Raw genomic sequence first — 5664 nt, forward strand, 5'->3', positions numbered from 1 at the left:
CTAGAAATTTGGGACAAGATTCTCAAGTGTCTCCTTAAGAAAGGAGGTTCAACTGGAAATCAGCATGTAGAGGAATGCAAATTGATCCATTCTTATCTCCTTGTACAAAGCTTAAGTCCAATTGGATCAAGGACCTCTACATAAAACCAGATACACTCAAACAAGTAGAAGAAAAAGTGGGGTAGAGCCTTAAACACATGAGAACTGGGGAAAATTTCCTGAACAGAACACCAATGACTTATGCTCTAAGATCAGGAATCAACAAATGGGGCCTCATAAAACTGCAAAGCTTCTGTAAGGCCCAGGACACTGTCATTAGGACAAAATGGCAACCAACAGATTGGGGAAAGATCTTTACCAATCCTACATCTGATGGACAGCTAATATCCATTATATACAAAGAACTTAAGAAGGTAGACTCCAGAGAATCAAATAACTCTATTAAAAACTGGGGTACAGAGCTAAACAAAGAATTCTCAGCTGAGGAGTATCGAATGGCTGAGGAGTACCTAATGTTCAACATTCTTAGTCATCAGGGAAATGCAAATCAAAACAACCCTGAGATTCTACCTCATCTTAGTAGGAATGGCTAAGATCAAAAAGTCAGGTGACAGCAGATGCCGGCGAAGATATTTTGAAAGAGGAACACTCCTCCATTGTTGGTTGGATTGCAAGCTTGTACAACCACTCTGAAAAACAGTCTGGAGGTTTCTCAGAAAATTGCACATAGTACTACGGGAGGATCCAGCTATAACACTCCAGGCATATATCCAAACAATGCTCCAACATATACCAGGGACACATGTTCCACTCTCTTCATAGCAACCTTATTTATAATAATCAGAAGCTGAAAAGATACATACAGCCACCAAACCCAGACAATATTGCTGATGCCAAGAAGTGCATGCTGACAGGAGCCTGATACAGCTGTCTCCTGAGAGCCTCTGCCAGAGCATAGCAAATACAGAGGTAAATGCTTGCAGCCAACCATTGAACAGAGAATGGGGTTCTTATTGGAAGAGTTATAAAAAGGATTGAAGGAGCTGAAGGTATTTGCAACCTCACAAGAAAAACAATACCAACCAACAAGAGCTCCCAGGAACTAAACCACCATCCAAAGACTACACAGGGACAGACCCTTGGCTCCAGCTGCATATGTAGTAGAGAATGGCCTTGTTGGGCACCAAAGGAAGGAGAAGACCTTGATCGTGCCAAGGCTGGATCTCTCAGTATAGGGGAATGTCAGGTCGGGGAGACAGGAAGTGGTGGGTGGTCAGGTGGGGGAAAGGGGATAATATTTGCAACGTAAATAAAAAATACCCAATAAAATAAAAAGAAGATTCTCAAACTGGAGATTCAGGATCAAATAAGTAAGTAAATATATAAATAAAATGAAATGATGAATTATAAAAATAAATATAGAACTTACCTAGTAAGGTTCCCTGCAATGTAGTTATTAATTAAGTATGGAAATCGAGAGAATTAGGCCTATGTGTGATTACAAACTATTACCTAAAAATATAAGGAAGGGTTTATTTGGCAATAGTTCATTGAGGAGAGCAATGAGAGAAACTTCAGACACGGGGATAGGCATGTATTGTATAGTTAGATGGAAGAGTGTCTGACCATCTTCAATAAAGTCCTGAGTCTGACCCTCAAGGACACATCAAAACAGCAAGTAAATTTAAAATCAAAACACCTAAAATAGCAAGGGAATCAAACAAGTAAACAATCATTGAAACAAATTTAAAACAGGAAGATATATATTCCCCCCAAAATATGACCGGAATGAAAAGGTGTTGGTATTACAGCTGAGAGAGAACTCAGGGGAATGCAACTAAGGAAGGTAATGGGTTGAGCTCAAGCCAACACAAATGAGCAGAGAACTTCATCAAGTGATATGAAGGTAGGAAAATACTGACAAACAGAAATTACAGATATGAACAATATCTTTACTCAACTTAAAACTCTAGTGCAGAGATTTGACCTAAATTAAATTGACGACAAGTCTTTTAGTCTGAACTCCATCAAACAAGAAAAGCCACATGATTCTCACGTTGCAAGAGATGACAGAAAGAAGGATGGCATGAAGGTTTGTAAAGAGTGCTGACAGAAAACTTCTGAAGTTTGGAGAAGGAACTACAAGATCTGGGAAGTCCATAGAACAGCAAATAACAGGAGATCTATAACATGGTACATAATAGCCAAATTGTCAAAACTTAAAGATAATATTGAGAACAGCAGGAAAAGAGAAGTCCAGTGAACAGATAACACAGCAGAAAACTTGAAGACCAGAATGAATAGGAGTAGTTTATAAAATCCTTGAACTAAACTATCAATCATGTGAAATATTCTACCAAGGATTTCTGACTTTCAATAATAAAGTTGCACACTGGAGGAAATTCAGGCACAAAGAGTGGAGCAGATACTGAAGGAAAGGCCATCCAGAGACTGCCCCATCTGGGGATCCATTGCATATGCAGTCACCAAGCCCAGTCACTGTTGCTGATGCCAAGAAGTGATTACTGACTGGAGCCTGATATGGATGTCTCCTGAGGGGCTTTGCCAGAGTCTTACTGATACAGATGAGGATGCTTGCAGCTAACCTTTGAACTGAGCACAGGAACCCCAATGGAGGAGTTAGAGAAAGGATTGAAGGAGCTGAAGGGGTTTGCAATCCCATAGAAAGAATAACAATATCAACCAAGTAGACAAACTCCCAGAGATCCCAGGGACTAAACTACCAACCAAAGAGTACACATAGTGCAACCCCTGGCTCCAGCTGCAAATGTAGCAGAGAATGGCATTGTCTGTCTTCAATAGGAGGAGAGGCCCTTTGTCCTGTGAAGGCTCATTTCCTCAGTGTAGAGAAATGCCAGGGCATTGAGGTTGGAATGGGTGGTTAGGAGGGGAGCATCCTCAAAGAAACAGGGGGAGGGAGCATGGGAGAGAGGGTAACCAGGAAAGGGGGATCGTATTTGAAATGTAAATACATAAACTATCCAATAAAAAAAGAATAAAGCTACAAAAAGAGTATTTTGTTACATAAATAAAAGTTTACAGTCAGAACTCACCCATTATAAAATGGGTATAAAAATAAATTTAATAACTTTAAACAAGTGATTAGTAATATAAGAAAGTATACTCATCTCTGTTAAATGTAGTAGTTCTATCAAATATGAAGCTGTAGTGTATGGCAGTACAATTATATCTATAATAAATAAATATAGGTAGATAGTGTCTTAGTTAGGGTTTTACTGCTGTGAACAGACATCATAACCAAGGCAACTCTTTTTTTTTTAATTAACTTGAGTATTTCTTCTTTACATTTTGAATGTTATTCCCTTTCCCGGTTTCCAGGCCAACATCCCCCTAACCCCTCTCCCTCCCCTTCTATATGGGTGTTCCCTTCCCCATCCTCCCCCCATTGCCGCCCTCCCCCCAACAATCACGTTCACTGGGGGTTCAGTCTTGACAGGACCAAGGGCTTCCCCTTCCACTGGTGATCTTACTAGGATATTCATTACTACCCATGAGGTCAGAGTCCAGGGTCAGTCCATGTATAGTCTTTGGGTAGTGGCTTAGGTCCTGGAAGCTCTGGTTGCTTGGCATTGTTGTTCGTATGGGGTCTCAAGCCCCTTCAAGCTCTTCCAGTTCTTTCTCAGATTCCTTCAACGGGGGGAGGGGGTGCGGATCTATAAGAACAACATTTAATTGGACCTGACTTACAGGTTCAGATGTTCATTCCATTATCACCAAGGTAAGAACACAGCATCATTCAGGCAGGCATGGTGCAGGAGGAGCTGAGAGCTCTACATCTTCATCTGAAACTGCTGTGGGAATACTGACTCCCTGGCAGCTAAGGCCAGGATATTAAAGCCCACACTCACAATGCCACACCTACTCCAACAAGGCCATACCTCCAAACAGGGCTACTCCCTGGGCCAAGCATATACAAATCATCACAGATAGATAGATAGATAGATAGATAGATAGATAGATAGATAGATAGATAGATAGATAGATAGATAGACAGACGATTGATAAATAGATACCTTTCTGATATATATTTTTAGAAAAATGTCTTACTAATATATTAATATATATTAGAATATGTGAAACTATATATGTGTGAATATAAAGGGGGAGAATTTCGTCATGTGATTATTAGTAAGTTATTAGCTTAGGTTATTTACTAAATGTATGTTTTAATATAAACTTTAGCATAGTCTTTGATCATAAACACATAAAAGCAAAAAAGGAGAATGATAAATTCCTGCCACTGCAAAAAATCAGCTCCCATAAGAGAAGAAGGAGAAAAAAAGGGACAAATGATCTACAAAACAGCTCAAAGACATAGTACAAGGAGTCCATGTCAGTTAATGTTCCCCACAGTTAAGCAGAATGAGATTCTTCCTTTAAGATTCCTCTTTCTGTATGGGCAGAAATGGGCTATAAAGACCAGAATAATGGTCCTTTCTGTGTTTGAAAGCCCAAGACACAAGGTTCGATTATACTTACTAACATAAGATAGAGTTTGGATCCAGAACCATTAATAAACATTGAGACATGTTCCCTGTGATAAATGAGTCTAACATCTGTAAACATGTATTGATGTATATGAAAACGCCCATCTATTCATTAATATGAGTAGCTGTGAAAAGCACTCAGGCTATGATATTGGAAGAATAGAAATTATACTTTATCATTCTTAGATAATCTTAATCGAAAATTAACACAAAGTATTCAATGATGTCTTAAGCCAGAGCTTCTTATGCAAAGGATTGTGACCCCATGTGAGTGTTAAGATTACAAATAAATTTGACAACCATAAAGCGTTTTCTAATAGCACAATGAACAAAATTGAATTTACAACACATAAAGAAACTGTGGTGTTATTGACAGAGCTAACTCATTTTGCATACCTGACGTTCACCATAGCCTTGGTTCTGTACACACAACATATGTACTCTACATGAGGAATGTGCCTAAACCATACAGTGCAAATTGACGCTGCATGAAACATCTCAGAATGTATTACAGACTACTGGATGTTTTTTAAATCACAAAATTTGTATTGCCAATTCTCATTTTCCTCCTTTTACAAAGAAACTTTTCATTATGTAACCCAAAGATTTCAATGCGTTCCTACAATTACTTCTTTGAATATAAAGATTAAGTTAGCAAAGCTTATGATTACTCAGTGATAAAATATTTTTATTTAAAATTAGCTGAATGAGTTGTTGACTTAGTTTTCAAAAACACCCAAAATAATTATCGGCATGTTATTACAATGGAATTTCTAATCATTTCGAGGGTTAGGGATTTAGCTCAGTGGTAGAGCGTTTGCCTAGCAAGCACAAGGCCCTGGGTTCGGTCCCCAGCTCCGAAAAAAAAAAGAAAAAAAAATCAAGTTCAGCCTAGGTTGGAAACCATGGTTTGCCGGACAGGCTAGGCTTGAGAAACAGAACCGTATCCTTATAAGGTATGGAGACCAAACAATGGCCCCTGGTGTGCTTTCACAGTGGGTCAGTTGGTGGAGTGCTACTCTAGTCTACGGCCATACCACCCTGAACGCGCCCGATCTCATCTAATCATTTCTAAATAGACCTAATATGTATTTATGTGTCGTGGCATTCGTGATGTTAGCAATAAGAAATAAAT

General features: G+C 38.9%; 1 non-coding gene across 1 annotated transcript; it reads left to right on the forward strand.

The window, feature by feature from the left end:
• Positions 1-5310: 5310 nt before the first annotated feature.
• On the forward strand, positions 5311-5392 carry Trnaa-agc78 (transfer RNA alanine (anticodon AGC) 78). Its single transcript has one exon. It is a non-coding gene; the product is annotated as a tRNA-Ala (tRNA).
• Positions 5393-5664: the final 272 nt, after the last annotated feature.

This window comes from Rattus norvegicus, chromosome 19 (genome assembly GCF_036323735.1).
Source record: "Rattus norvegicus strain BN/NHsdMcwi chromosome 19, GRCr8, whole genome shotgun sequence".
Taxonomy (NCBI): domain Eukaryota; kingdom Metazoa; phylum Chordata; class Mammalia; order Rodentia; family Muridae; genus Rattus; species Rattus norvegicus.